The sequence below is a fragment of the Choloepus didactylus genome, chromosome 3 (genome assembly GCF_015220235.1).
Source record: "Choloepus didactylus isolate mChoDid1 chromosome 3, mChoDid1.pri, whole genome shotgun sequence".
In the NCBI taxonomy this organism is placed as follows: Eukaryota; Metazoa; Chordata; class Mammalia; order Pilosa; family Megalonychidae; genus Choloepus; species Choloepus didactylus.
The window spans coordinates 146378292-146395273 of NC_051309.1; positions in this window are offsets into that span (position 1 = coordinate 146378292).

The following is a 16982-nucleotide window of genomic DNA, read 5'->3' on the forward strand; positions in this document are numbered from 1 at the left end:
AAAATAAGCATAAGCTATTAAGTTGCTGGTTTTTTTTTTCCTTCCTGCTATTCAGGGGTTTAAATTTTATGTCTTTATTTTTTGAAAGCCTTGCTTTCTGGAGCTGGCTTTCAGAAAAAGAATGATTCCTACTAAATATATATACCAGTAATGGAGAACTATTTCTTAGGTGCTAGTGATGAGTAATAAAAACTTGTCTGAGTGAGCTTATTACAAAAAATTGGGAGACATTGTAACTTCACTTCAGAATAGCCGAAATGTAATGTTGAAATGTTGAAACAATAGCTGAATTTGTAATATTTAATTCTTCCTTGAAATACTTTTTTATGACACGGGATCAGTACTCTAAAGGCATATCTCTTATAATTTGAAAGACCTGTAAGCAAAAAACATATCACCATGATATATATTCCCATAGGTTAAATGTGAGATCAAGAAAAACAGCAGTTTAATTTCATAATGTAGTTAACTTTTTAAAAATCTTTGTCTCAAAATGGATTTAATAACATGCCATATGTAAATTACCTGACACTGTGCTATGACATTCAAGCTTTCAACTAATGCAATGGCAAGAATAGTAGACTTTTACGCTTGTGAGGAGCATATTGTGAGGGTGCTACATTTACTGCAAATAAAGAAAAGGACTTCTTTCTAGGTGAGGAATATTATAGGGAAGAAATATCATGTACTTATATGTGAGACATGAGGAGAGAATGGGTAATCACACTAGACTCAAAAATCTGGGAAAAATAGATATTTTCACACGTTAGTTTTAAATAATAAGCAAGAGACATTTTAAGGCACAAGCTTTAAACAATACCTAGAATAGTAAAAAATTTTTAAAGTTATGTATATTTGTAAATAGAATAGGAAAAATATTAAAAAGGAATGCAAGTATATTTTACTAATTTAGTATGTGTTTGATGTATCATAGAAATGTTTATAAACACAAGATGCTTTCAACCACCTTAGGTTAAATGATCATCCAAGTTTCTACTGAACTGGCATTTTGTAAATTTTTCCCAAAGCTCTGTGTTAGGAGGTTATCTGCTCTTTTCAATGTTTGACAATCTGTTCTTTATTTACAAAGTTGTGCATGAGATAGGTGGATTGTTAAACAACTGTTGCTAAGGCAAATTCGGTTTTATAATAACAAGCAAAATATTTTAAAACTGAGAAAAACTGAAGTTAAAAAGATACTGATGCTTCTAAATGCAGGCAAGTGAAAAATAAAACAACCTTGAATAGGAAATAAAAGGAAGATATATTCTGAAGAATTTTGGTAATACATTGTTTTTGCTTGTAGATTTAATTTATGTAGGGAGATGTGCACATAAGAATTAGTATTAATAATTTAGACAAAAGTAACATGCACTATTTAAAATTTCTTGAACACTGTGTACTAAGCATACTGCAAAGTTCCTTTCATGTAGAATCTCACTTAATATTAATATTATCATTTTAACGATGAAGAAATTGAAACCCAGAGGGACGAAATAACATGTATATAGAACTGTAAGCTTATATGTACAGATCAATTGCTAATAAAAATGAGTTACATGGTATAATCGTTGACTGTCATGTGAAGAAAAGCTTCAGAAAAATGCACTCAAATATTTGGAAAAATTTTCTTAAAGTAACTTCCTTTTTTTAAAACCCCAGCTAGTTGTACTTATCATCTATATCAGAAAGTAATATTAAAACCCATAATTATGAAGACTTTAAAATTTTTCTCTGCAAGTAATTAGATTCACATATTTCAATTGCATTACACTACACTTGCAATATTAATCAAGAACAATGTGTATGTTTTGGGCTTTTTTTTTTTTTAACAGATAGAGAAATTAGGGAATCATCCCTGATTCTATGAGGAGTATTCACCAAAAACATTCGTGGGGTCATATTTTAAATCCATATTTCTATAGCACCCTTATCTTCACGTTTATTGTTCACTGAGCCTAAAAAGCATGGCTTTATTTTGTTGAGATTAAACCACTTTATTGCTGAGTTTCCTGTCTTAAAAAAAAACAAAAACAAAACAATAGTTGCAGTATTCTAAGCATTCTACATGAACCCAGGCTGAGCCAAAATTATATCAGAAGAGCACTTGATTGCCTTTAATAAGTGACAAATACACTTACAATCCAATAACTCAGATATTGCTTAAAGAATACAATTGTTTAATCTTCAGAAAATTTCATTATAATTGTTGGAAAGTGACCAAGGACCTTTATAATTAGTATCTAAATTTAAATCACTACTTACAATGGATTTTATCATCACTAGTAAGGATGGACTGTTGTAATGATTCATGCTACTATTTTGCCAATTGTTAATTCCAGTTGCTGTTAATCAAATGGGGTTTATGATGCTAATGAACGTTTTTCAAAAATGCATCCTTCATTTTGAGTGGGTAAGCACAGAATACTACATTGATTAAATGCTCCTCATGTCCCAAAGTTTTTGTAAGCAATCCCATAAATTAAAATGGTTGATTCAGATGATCTTCCATTTTCAATCTGCTCTGTTTTCATTAAAGTTTTAGTCTTTAGGCTCACCAGTATAGCATTAATTGAGAATCTCTCTGTGGTAGATAAAAGCTAATTATTGAGTTCTCCAGTGTGCTAGGCCCTATTTGAAGTACTTTAGAAATACTAATGCTTTTATACTTTATAAGAAACTTATGATAAGATTTATGATTGTTAATATCATTTTATAGCCAAAGAAACAAATAACTTGATTTTCACACCCGCACTATACTGCCTCATAAACAGAGAAAATATATTCTATATTGTAAAGAAGTAAATTATAATCAGAAGTGACTGATAGTTTTAGACATTAATTGGAGAATATGTAAATGATAGCTTTTTCTTTCTCTCTCTGTTCCTCTAGTCTAATTCTTCTGTTTTTTAGATATAATTTCATGGTTGTATGTAAGCCAAAAGATATGATTCTGGCACAAAGAATAATACTAAACTCATGAAAAAAACAGTATTAATCCAGCAAGCAAACCATACTTTAATTCCGAACTATTGTAGCAGTGTGTGATTATAACATAGCATTACAGACAAGGGGTTAAAATGAGGGACAGGATGTCTTTCAAGCAAGCTATTTTGCAATTAGTTTATTTATACCCCATTGTAGATAAATATTAAACACATTAATCCAGGAAGAGGGGCCAGGATTTTTTCATCAATGGTGCCATACTAATAAAACCATAACGATTTTCAAACTCGACATCAGTGATTCTCCAAAATTTTATATTACAGAATCATCTTAGAATGGAATTCCATTTCTAAAAAAAAATGCATGCATATGTAAAAGCACACATTTGTATAATGTGACGGGGGGCTAACATATTTTCTGAAGTCCATCCATATGCTCTTCATTCATATTACAAGAGTTCCTGTTCTATGCTTTCAAGTAAACATCTTATTTTCCTTTATTTACCTTATTAATTGGTGATGGAATTTCTTTATATCTCTCACTGTTAATTGTCTTCAACATTTATTGAGAAACCGCAATATACCAAGTGCTGTTAATCAAAGGGAATAATAAATTAAAATAAAATAAGAGGACAAAGACCTACATTGAGTTGATCAGAGATTTGTAGGAGAGAGAGGCAAAAAGTCCCCATAACAGAGTTTGTTTGTGCCCAGCTCAGCTCTCCTAGACACCATTTATCAGTTCAGTGAGCTCATAATGTAATTGCTTTTGGTGTTGGTATTAAGAACTAATGCCTGCTTAGAAATATTGCCTTTAGGTGAATGGAGCCACCTGCTATGAGGTGCCTAGAACTTTTATCTTCTACTGACTGACAGGTATAGATAACAAAAGCTCAGCTCCCTTGAAATAAAAATCAGGATAAACTCAGTAGCTCAATTTATGTTCGGGAGCTCTCATGTGATGAGACAGAACCTAAACTTTACCTGAAACCACATGCTTGCTAAACTTGTTACCCTTCCCTATCCTGCTGCCATCATTCCGTTACAGATTTCTGCATGTATTTCCTTAAAAATCACTTGTATATGAATCCGTGTCTCAGACTTTCATTCCAGTAAACTTAACCCAAGAGAATTCCAATGCTGTGAAATTAATCAATTAATTGGTAATTAATTAAATTGCCTACTTATCATGTGTCAGGCAATCTTCTAAACATTTTGGGTGATTTAAGTTTTCTAGATCTGAAATATTTACCCTGGTAATAAAAATGATAACAATAATAACAAAAATAAAATTATAAGAACTATCACTTGAGTTCCTACAATATTATTTGCTCAGTTAATCTTCATTTCAGTGGAATTTGGGAGTTTTTTTTTTTTCTTATTTCATAGATTAAGAGTCTGTGGTGCTATGAGCTTATATAACTCATCCATGGTTATATAATAAATTAATAAAGCAATCATATGTGGTTTGGAAATTCTTAGAGAAAACCTAAGACAAAATGAAAAATCATGTAGTTCTTTCTCTCTCTTTTCTGTTAGTGACATAGAAAAGGAAAAATTACAGTGTAGGGCTATGTTTGGAAACTCAACCATGAAGTTGAATTATATGTAAGAATTGTTTAACAAAATTATTTCATATTTAATTAATCCTATGTTTAAAGGTGACTTTCAATAATGTTACCATATAAAAATAATAGTTCTTATTTAATTATATGCAGTTATTCATCTAAATTTATTTAAAGAAAGGTTCTATCCATTAAAATTTGTTAAGCAAAATGAATAGATCATTCAGCCTAATGACTAGAATGGAATGCGTGCTACATAAACATTTGTCAAGGAAATCTGACTTTCAGGAACAGAACTTAGAAAGAAAATATTAACCTTGATAGAGGCCTCCCCTAAAGTACTGTGTTGATAGTAAAAGAAATTTATAGATTTAGAATTTAATTTGAATACACATAAACCTATTGGGATAACTTGTAAAAGAAAAATTATTCAAAATAATAATTTCATTTAAGTTCTCTTATATGCAAACCAAAGAAAATATCTAGTCATAGTATAGAATCAATTGAAAACTACAATGTAACTATTTTGTTTAAAAGTGATAGAAATTCTGCTTAATATATAAACTATTGAAATACATATACATGTATACATTTGAATATATGATTAAAAATAATTCTGTTATATATTTAAACTTACTTTTTACTCATCCACATGTAGATTAAATGCATAAATTTCTACTTAAATACATTCCATCAAGAAAAGGTTTAGATTCATATGAGTTTCTAGCTCATGGTGATGGTTTTGTTTAACTTCACTCTAATGATATAGTGATTGTTCATTATGTTGTTAGTATCAATATCCTATAAACAATAGCACTTTAATTATGTGTTTGCATTTGGCTTCCTAAAATTTAAGGAATGGTAGATAATTAATTGAGAGAAAAACACTGAAGAATTGAGAGTGGTATAAAAGTATATAAGAAATTTTTATTATTTCTCCCACAGGGAAAAAAAAAAAATACAGAACAAGTCAAAATTATGTAATTTCACTAAAATTGTGTAAGTTAATATTATTAAACAAAATTTACCCATTGTTATTCTCTTAAACATCATGCAAGCACTTAATTTCTCTGGCAAAATAATTTTAAAAAAATAATTTTTACAATCAGATAAGGTCTCTTCAAACAGGCAACATACAAAGTGCTCTAGCCCCCTTGTTAACCAGTAAGGAAGCTGAAAAAAGAAAGAAAAATGTTTAAAAATCTATCAAAAATATGCCTAAAAGGATCAAGTAATAAAGGAGGCAGGAGTTCCTAAAGGATAGTAATAGTTTGTAATAGATTCATATTTAAAATGAGATTACAGTCTTTTCACTCGATTCTTAATGCTTAGATGGAGGAATTCTAAAAGGAGAGACTTAGCTTTGTAGGAGACAAAAAGGCAGGTGTTTAGAGCTTTGACTTCATATTCTCTTGTAAGGTGCAGGACAATGAAAGTGTGTCAGTAGAGGAAGAAAAATAAGTGCTGATAGATGATTATTGAAATAAAAATAACAGATGAGTTTAAAATGTATATTCAGCTCACAAATGAAAGTGAAAAAATTTGCAGGATGAAATATTTATACATTAGTGTTAAGTCAAATGCTGAAAAGGGAAACATACTAGGCTGGTGGTTTTTGATGTTTGTAAAACCACATGTTACAAGAAGATAAAAAATGAAGCACATTATTCTGCTTGAAATTACCTCAACCATTTTGATTTCCATCATTTTGAGTCTTTTTTACATTGAAGTTTTGAAATTGCATGCTCATGACTCAGCATTTTGTACTGATTTGGTGTCATTTGAAAGTGCATGTGTGCTACCGGGCAGACTTTCCCAAGTTCTAACAGAGTATCTATGTTCAGAAGCTTAATATTGCCCATATTTCTTTTATTTCTTCTTCAATAAATAACACTTATGTAAATTAACTTTTTTTACTGCTTTTTTTTTTTTTTTCTGTAAGCTGCTTAACATAATAGATATTGATTTCCAATAATAGGACATTCTGTATTTCCTCACTACTGTCAAGACAACATTAACATTCCACTTCTACAGTGTTATATTTTGAAATGTTATATTAATGTCTAAAAATAGCATGTGCATTTTACATTTTGTTGTATCCTTTGCAAAGATATTATTGTTTCACTTTTGGGAGAAATGAATAGATCTTCATAAATATTTGGAATGTTTATTAACAGAAATTTTAAAATTACAAAATTAATGTGGTGAATAGACACAACTTTACAGATTTTAATTAAGGAGCAATTATCTATTGACATAGTTTATACTGAAATCCTGGTAGCTATTAAAAGTTTCAAATATGAATTACTCTGCAATGTGACTAGAAGTGCCATTCTGTATCTGGATGGTTAAAAATAAGTCTCTTCCTATAGTCTCTTCATTTTATGGAAGGGTCACTTTAGAAAATCCTAAAGAGAGAATTAGATGAGAAATATTTCCTATGATTTTTTGGAACTGTGTCGAATATTACTGTTTTTTTTTTTTTTAATTGCCTATATTTTCATTACCTTGTAATAGACCTAATAGCATTGAAACTATCTTTCCACTCCTGTATTACTTTTTGGGGGATTTATTTAACATGAGAAAAACTCTAGTTAGGATTTTGTTTTATATCAAACCCAGTCTCTGAAAAACAATACAAATCCTGCAGAATAAAATCTTGAGTCTTTTGAAAAAATCATAATGCTATAAAAGTATCAAAATGTCTTTTGCTTTCAATTTTTTCCCACTTTGTAATATGTTTTGTTAACTTGGGTGAGATTATTTTTTCTTATCATAGACTAAAAAAAAAAGTAAAAATCTATTATATTGATGGAATATGCAATGTCTCAACTTCCTGCCCTCAATGAAATATATCTCATTTAAAATACCACCCGGTATGCTATTCAGGATTTGGCATTTTAACATTTGAATACTCTTAAACAGAAACCTGGCTTAGTCTTTATGCAAGTATTTTAATCATACTACTATATTAAAAGATTAATTTTATTGCATCTTTTTCTGCTTAAGGTCATATATTATTAAAGCTCGAAAAGATTGTCTCCTGTAGCATGTATGTAAGCTGTATCATCTCTACATGTGGGATCTTTAATGACATCAATTCTTCCCAACAGTAGGAAGCTTTGCATTTGTACTCTACATTAAAGTTAACCTGAAGAAGAAAATAGTATGCAAAAGACTGTCATGATTTATAAGCGCCTCTGTAATCAGGCCCCTCCCTACTTCTTCACTCCACTTCATTGTGTACCAATATCTGGTGTTCTTTACACACTCGTCTCATAGGTCCTCTTTGTTTTCTTGAATATCACAGGCAATTTCTCTTGTCTGAATCTTTGGATTTATTCTTTGCTCTTCCTTGAGTTGTTTTTTCTCTCTCATTCATATTTTTTTAATTGTGAGTTTTGTGCCACATTTAAAAAATCTTTGACAAACCAAGGGTCACTAAAATTTTCTTACACATTTTCTTCTAGATTTTTATGGCATTGCCACTTAGATTTAGGTCTGTGATTTGCGTAAAGTTAATGTTTATATATGGTTCAAGGTAATGGTTGGAAATCACTTTTTAAATACGGCTTTTCATTGAAAGGATTATCTTTTCTCCATTGAATAGTCCTAGCAAGTTTATTGAAAATCAATTCACTATATATGTGTAGATCTGTTTCTGGATGTTCTAGTCTGTTCCATCAATTTATCCATCTAGCTTTACTTCAATACCACACTGCCTTAATTGCAATAGATTTATAATAATTCTTAAAACCAAGCAGTATAAATTCTCCAACTTTGTTCTACCTTTTCAAAGTAGTTTCAACTTTTCTAAGACATTTACATTCCTGTATAAAGTTTAGAATTAGCTTGTCAATTTTCACGAAAAGTGTGCTGGGATTTTGATTGGGAATGCATTGAATCCATGGATCAACATTAGAGAACTGACGTTTTATTTATATTGAGTGTTCAGCTTTCATGCAAACATGTCTCTCCATTTATGTAGGTCATCTTTAATTTGTCTCAGCAATAATTTGTTTTTTTTTTAGTGCACAGGTACTATGTAATTTTTTTTCAACTTTATTCTGAAGTATTTCATATTTTTGGATGCTATTATAAGCAGTATGTTTTAAATTGTAATATTGATTAATATAAGGGAATACAACTGATTTTTAAGTATTGACCTTACAGCATACAATCTTGCTAAACTCACTTATTATTTTTTCTACTAGTTTTTTGTAGATTCCTTAGGATTTTCTGCATGGATGATTGTAGTTTCTGTGAATAAAGACAGTTTTATTTCTCTATTTCCCAATCTGGTGCATTTTGTTACTCTTTCTTACTTTATTGCACTTCGAACTTCCACTAACACATTTAATAGAGTACATCATGATATTCTCACAAGCATTAGGGACTCTCAATTTAATGAGTCTAGCCCTTTATCTTAGGTTTGCCCTTATGAAACTTATTCGTGCAAAGAGGAAGCTAAGCCTACTTATATTTTTTTCTAAGAGTCACCCCAAGACAACCTCTTTTGTCACTCAGATGTGGTCTCTCTTTCAGCCAACTATGCAAATAAACTCATTACCCTCCCCACTATGTGGGACATGACTCCCACGGGTGTAAGTCACCCTGGCAGCATGGGACCTGACTCCCAGGGGTGAGCCTAGCTCAGGCATCATGAGATTGAGAATGCCTTCCTGAAATGGATAAGAGAGTTCCAATAGAGTCGAGAGGTCATTCCGGAGGTTATTTTTATGCATTACATAGAATTCATTTTTAGTTTCTAGTATATTATAGCTAGAAGGAAATACCTGTATCTGTTGAACAGTAATCCAGTAGACTTGATTCTTGATGATAATTGTATAACTTTATAGCTTTTATCATGTGACCATGTGATTGTGAAAACTTTGTGACTGACACTTCCTTTATCCAGTGTATGGGCAGATGAGTAATAAAATAAAGACAAAAAATATATAAATAACAGGGGGACTAAGGTGTGTGGGATGTTTTGGGTGTTCTTTTCTATTTTTATTTTTTCTTTATTTTGGAGTAGCAAAAATGTTCTAAAATTGATTGTGGCAATGAATGTACAACTTTGTGATGATACTGATTTCATTCTTTGGATGGATTATACAGCATGTGAATATATCTCAATAAAATTGCATTTAAAAATAAAATTGAATAGGTCAAAGTGGACATCCTTATTTTGTTCCTTTTCTGAGGTGCAAAGTATTCATACATTCTCTATTAAGTATGATGTCAGCTCTAAATTTTTTATAGCTGCCCTTTATCAAGTTTAGAAAGTTCATTTCTATTCCTAGTTTGCTTTTTTTTTTTTTTTTTTTTTAACCAGCAATAGATACTGGTATTTGTCAGGTGTGTTTTCTGCATATATTTTGATGATCAGAATGATGATCTTATTTTTGTTTGTCCCTTATTATGGTGAATTACAATGATTGACTTCTCAATGTTAAACCATACTTTCATTCTAGGGATTAAACAACACTTGTTCAAAATGTTTTATGTTTTTAATGCATTGGAAGAATTGATTTGTTTGTTTTTGTTAAGACAGTTTGCATTTATATTCATGAGGGATATTAGTTTGAAGAGTTTGTGTGGTTTTTTTTTGTTTTTTTGTGTGTGTTTTTTTCCTTGCTGTACCTTTGTCTGAATTACTTTTCTGTGTAAATTTAGCTGCATAGAATAAGTTGGCAAATATTTACTACTTTTCAATATTCTGGAAGAGCTTTGTAAAATTAATATTATTTCTTTCTTAATTTTTGGTAGAGTTCATCAGTGAAGCCATCTGGGATGGTAATTTTCTTAATGGTAAGGTTTTTAAGTGAAACTTCAATTTCTTTATTAAGTAGAAGGCTATTCAAGTTATATATTTCCTCTTGATTAAATTAAGTTAGTCTTTGTCATTAAAAGAATTTGTTCATTTCATCTAAGTTGTCAAATGTATTGACAGCAAGTCATTCATAAGACAATTTTAATATATTCTTAATGTGTGTACAATCTATAGTGATGTCTCCTCCCTCATCCTCATGTTGATGCTTTGTGTCTTATCTCTTTTCTTGCTCATCAGTCTGGTTTGACTCTTATAAATTTTATTCATATTTTCAAAGAACAGGCTCTTTAGTTCAATAATGTTTGCTATTATTTTCTTGTGTTTTCTCTGTCATTGTTTCTTGTTTATCTTTATTATTTTGTTTCTTCTTGCTTTGGGTTTAAGTGCTCCTCTATTTCTACTTTCTTAGGCTATAAACTGAAATTGCTAATCTGACACTTTTTTTTAAACATATCTGTTTATCACTATAAATTTTCTTTTTGTCCTGCTTTAGGGGCAACCTGCAAATTTTTATGTTATGTATTCCTTTTCATTCACTTCAGAATGCTTTATGAACTCTCTTTTAATTTCTTCTTTGCCTGATGGATTCTTTATTTTACAAGTGTTTGGAGGACTTTCCAGATAACTCTCTGTTATTGCTTTCTATTATGATCAGAGTACAAAGCTTGTATAATTTGAATGTTTTTAATTTATTAAGACTTGTGTTTATTGCCTAAAATATGGTTTATCTTGGGAAGTGCTCATGGGTACTTGGGAATTACATTTTAGACAAAAAAGCTAAGATAATGCATGATGAAAGGAAAGTCTTTTTCTGCACATAGTGCTAGAAAACCTGGAAAACCACATAGGGAGCAAAACATTTTAAAGCAGCTTTTTGGGAGGCACCCATGCCCAGCCAAAAAACAAAGAAACAAAAAAAATCAAAAGGAATCATAGACATAAATTTAACCTAAAAGCACAGATCTTGTAGTAAATCCTAATCTATAAAACTTCTAAAAGATTTTTTCAAGAAATCAAATAGAAGAAAATCGTCATGAACTTGGGGTTAGGGAAATATTTCTTAGGTAAGAATTTTAAAAAGCCCTCTAGAATAAAAGAAAAATTAGAAATTGGACTACCTTAAAATTAAAACTTTTGCTCTTCAAAATACACTGCTAGTTTTTTTTTTTAAAGCAAGACACAAACTGGTGGAAAGTATTTGTGAAATATATATGTCATAAAAGACATATCCAAAATACATTTTAAAACTCTTACACCTTAATAAAAAAAAAACACATTCCACTTAAAAAAATGAGTAAAATTTTTAAAATAGTGCTCACCAAACAATTTGTACTCATGCCAACTAAACATTTGCAAAGATCCTCAAAATCATTAGTCATTGAGGTGATGTAAATTAAAACCACAACATGGTACTACATTTACTAAAATAGCTTAAATTGGAGACTGAGTATGTCAAATTGAGACTATAAAACAATTTGAATTTTTGTATATTGCTGTTAATGAAAAATGGTAGAGACACTTTGGAAACTACTGTATCTGTTCTTTTATTAAAATATAAATATATATATTTACTTGCCATACTACACAGAAACCCCACTCACAGGCAATTATCTGAGAGAAATAATTTTTAAAATGCCTTGTAAATTAATGTACACATTTGTAGAGTCTAGATGGTGGGTAAACAAGAGTTCACTGTAAATCCTTTCAAATTTGCTATATGTTTGAAAATTTTCATTATAAAATGTTGGAAAAATGCCTTGAGCTGTATTAAAATTTGTGTGATGTTGTGTATAAGTTGTGATTCTATATAAAAAGATAAATAAGAATTAAAAAATTATGTTCACAGCAATTTTATTTGCAATAGCCAAAATTGGAAATAATCCAAATGTCTGTCAACAGGTCAAAGTATAAACATATTTTGGTATAGTCATATAATGGAATTCTACTCTCCAATAAAAATAGCAAACTGTCAATAAACATTGTAATATGAACGAATATCAAAACCATTAAGTTCAATGAAAGAAACCAACCACAAAAACCCACATTTTGGTAAATTCCAATTATATATGATTTTAGAAAAGTTAAAAGCATGGTATAAGTAAGCAGATAAACAGTTGCCAAGGACTGGCTTTGAGGGGAAAGGACCAAATACAAAAGAGCATCAAGGAACATTTTGGGTTCATGAAATGTTCATTAAAATGAAAATGATCTTACTTAGATAAGTCTATAAACTTGTCATAACTGAGGGAACATTACACTCAAAATTGTGAGTTGATTTATCTGTAAATTATACCTCAATAAAGCTAATTTTTCAAGAAGTTGGCAATGCTCTAATATTTTCTAAATATTAAATTCCTAAATATGACTAATTATAGAATTCTATTAATAATTGATTTCCAAAATAAATTTTGTGCAGACATATCCATTAATGAAATAAAAGTGTACAATTTAAAACAGAAGAAAAAGTTTGCAAATGAATGTCTTTGTTTTGTTCATACATCAATGTATAAATTTTCAAAATGAAATTATATTCAGAATATTTTTTTAGTATTTTAAAATAGTTGATGCCTTGGTGATAATTTCATAATGTCCATTAATTAATTTTTGAGTTTTCATAAACTCAAAGGTATTTTATACCTTGTATTATGACTATTTAGTGTCCCTCTTACTTCAATTATACTATATGTTGATGTGTAGATAAAATAACGTGTGGTATTTAGATTATTGTTTTTTGTTAGATATACTAAACTTTAGAAATGCTGGAAATACATTTAATGATAGCAATTACTTTTGGTGGCTTAAAAAAGCAGAAATTTTTTGTCTCATAGTTCAGAATACCCGAAGTCCATGGCCGTCTTGTAGCTTCTTGTGGTTACCAGCAATTCTTGGCATTCTTTGACTGGTAGAAGACTCACTCCAGTCATCTTCACATTACCTTCATCACATTACCTTCTTCTCTGTGTGTTTCTGTGTGTCTTCTTTTTCTAAGGACATCTACCATTGGATTTAAGGAACACCCTAATCTAGCATGACTTCATTGTAACGTTGTTACATCTACAGAGACCCTATTTTCAAACAAGGCCGCAGTCTCAGGTACCCCAGGGTTAGGACTTAAGCATATCATTTGTAGGGACACAATTCAATCCATTATATAGGGGAATAGATTTATTAATTGTAACTAACAATCGCACATATTTTCAGAATCATAGACTTCATGCAATTTGATAACTCTATACATAAGTACAGTGTTCCCTTTAGTTTGTTCAATGTGCATGTGTACCTTGATATAGGTTATGATCTGATGTAATAATAACAGTGAGAAGACTTTAATATTAGGAATAAAGATGATGGGTGATTTTAAAAACTTACTCTTTCCTATTTAAATCATTTTTCTTCAAACCTGGAGATTATTTCTTCCCTACCATTTTGGGTATTTAGAATATGATTTTCATTGTTGATGACTAGTTGTATTATGTATACACTTAAAATTATTTCTGATTATGAAATCAATGCATTTGTTAAAATTATAAATTTCTGTCATTGTGAAAGTCATTAAATCCACTTATGTTAATATTATGCAGACATAATCACTTTTAATATCCCAGTGCACTTATTGAGTGGTTTTTCACAAATTTAGATAAAGTTTTCTAACCACCTTTATTAAACGAAATCATGATCATTCCACCAGTTTTAAACATTTTTCTACAATGTGATTTTTCATAACAGCATATTATCATCTAATAAGTATGTATCAACATTTATTTATGCAGTACCCTCTAATAGACCACTACCAAGAATATATGATCATAAATAATGTTAGATCTCTGATGATTTCCTGGGGGTAAATTTCTGGAGGTTGTTTTACTGGGTTGACATATGAGAATTTTAAATGTTTTCTTAATTAGTTACATTTTGACTCTAGAAAAATTATACCACAGTAATGTTTTTAAGCATTCATTTCACCATATGCTCTGCATCACTGTGTGTTATCAATTAATTTTACACCAATTTTGTGGGTGAAAATGGTATGGTATTTGTTACACTTTGTATGTTAATGATTAGACAAGATTTTAGATTTTTTCAAATTATTTAGCGATTTGAATATCTTATTTAATGAAATTTTCCGTTAATTCTTTGTCCATCTGTCTGCTTATTTGTTTCTCAGTTTAAATTTAATGTGTTCACATTTTTTTAATGATTTGTGGTAACTGTTTATACATGGATAAACTTTCTGTAATATATAATATGATATATGGATAATTTTTCTGTGATATATGTTCCATATCTTGTTTTTCTTTTTTCTTCTTTTTTTCTTAACCAATTGAATATTGTTTTCTGGGAAATGAAAGAAGGATCCTTAAGCTACTGAAGAGGGTTTATTATTAAACCCTTTCTGAGTGACATAAGCCATGCCTGGAAATATTTGATTTCATTCAGTTAGGTGGTTACTAAGCGAAAGCCAAAGAATGATTTGTTCATATAATATCTGAACCCTAGTCAAAATGTACCTAGGCTTAGCATATCTGTTCCTATGACTTGATAATAAAGTGTTATTTTGGTCATCTTGAAAGAAGGAAATTGTGCATGTACTATGTGCAAGATTTTTTGTTATGGATAATAAGAATATAAAAGACCTTGTGGAAAAATTCCCAACATTCTGATGTATCAGAGTAGGTAAAGAGTTATGAGATAGATTGGAAGAAATATAGAAGAGGAAATGATTCTAAAATGTTCTTAAGGGTTCTAAAGCTGAACTGACCAGGGAAAATGATGGAATATGAAATAGAGAAAAGGAGGAGATGGACAGTTTGGCAGTGGGGAGGCCATATAGTTCCATGAATTTCTGTTCTCCCAGAGAAAATCTGAACATTCCAGAGAAGAATAAAAATCCCTGAATCTCATAATAGCAATAAGATGCTGTGTAGAATAATAAAAAAAAAGGTAATAAGTTTGAAAAATTTAGAACTTTATCACATATGAGAAATTTAAAAAAAAAATAGGAAATAAGTAAATAACATAAATAAATAAATAAAAACAACCTGGAAGCAAGCAATATTCCTTGGGAGATAAAGGGTTGTAGGTTATCATTCCACAAATGAGAAGCAAGATATTCAGGAGCAAAGTGAAGCAATAAAATCCGTCATTCCAGTGTATTATGCTTTGTATTTGGAACAGTTTATCTTTTTAGCTGTAATTCTCTAAGGGGTTCTGTTGATCTGAGATAACTACTTGACTCACTACAAATTAGATGACTACTGTTGAAATATGTTTTCAATTATTAAAATAGATTTTTTTCATCTTCAACTTTTTATCTCTACCAACTAGTACAAATTCACTGTTCATTTTGGTTGGCTCTATTCCAGTGTTTTTTCTACATCTCTTTTTAAATCCATGAAAGCACTCTTTCATGCATTTACACATTGATGTTTGATACGTAATATATGTTAATACTGGGTTTAATAAAGGGTTAACAAATAATGACTAAGCTCACTATACACTATAGAATGATGTAGATACAATTTCTTGAAAAGCAACAAAATATGTCACATATGACTAAAATTACTGTGAATTTCTGAAATTAATTTTTAATTATTCCTTGTAATGAAATTAGAGATATTCTATCATATATGGCTAGAAATTAATGGATTTCTCCAGCTGTACATTTTTCAGCATCTTTGTTATTCATGTGAATTCTGGTTGTGCTGATCTCATATTAACCTCGCAATGTGATTGGAAGGGTTGGTTTCTTCTGTTGGATCTCTCTCTCTCTCTATATATATATATATATATAACTTTCAGAGAAATCCTAGTTTCTTCACCCACAATTGCATCTAGGCTTATAGTATATTTATGAAATTGTCTTCAAACCTATTTCTTTAGTTCCAGATAAGCATTTTTTTCCTGCACAGTAGCATTGTGTAATTGTTAAGACTAGAGGTTCTGTAGCTTAATGTCTCATTTTAAAATTGGACTCCTTTTATTAGCTGTGGGACCTTGGAAGTTATTCAAGTTCTCTGTATCTAAGTTACCTTGTCTGTATAAAGGTGATAATAATACCTATCTCAGAGGTTGCTCTGAGGTCTAATTGAAATAATAAATGTGAAATCCAAGAAGGCTATCGTCTATTTTCATGATCGCAACCACTAGAATTGCTACTGCTACTTCACCAGACATATAATGTCGTTCTCACGTATTCTGCAAAAGGCCAGCTGCTTTATATCCATTAAAAAGTCTTTCTTTCTGTACTATTTAATGGTCTGACACATGTGTCATATTTTATGGACCAATAGATCTTGATGGTACAATTACATCTTCAATACTAGATTTCTAATTGCATGGTTTTAATTTGCAAATTACCCAGCACTGCATAGAAGTCACTGTTATTGTAATAATCTCTGTATATTCCAAACTTTTTACCATTATGCAGTTGTTTGATACTTTACTTCATGTCAATGTATATGCATGCCATGCAAGGAAAACTAGTAGTAACAGTAGATGGAGAAATAAAACTTAGTTGTTGGATATAGATAGCAAAGAATTTGGAGGTGGTTGTGTGTTGGAGACATGTACTATCTGTTGAGAGGAGTGCTGTCTTCCTAGATAAAATAAGGAAAGGGGACAAAAGCCTACATTAAA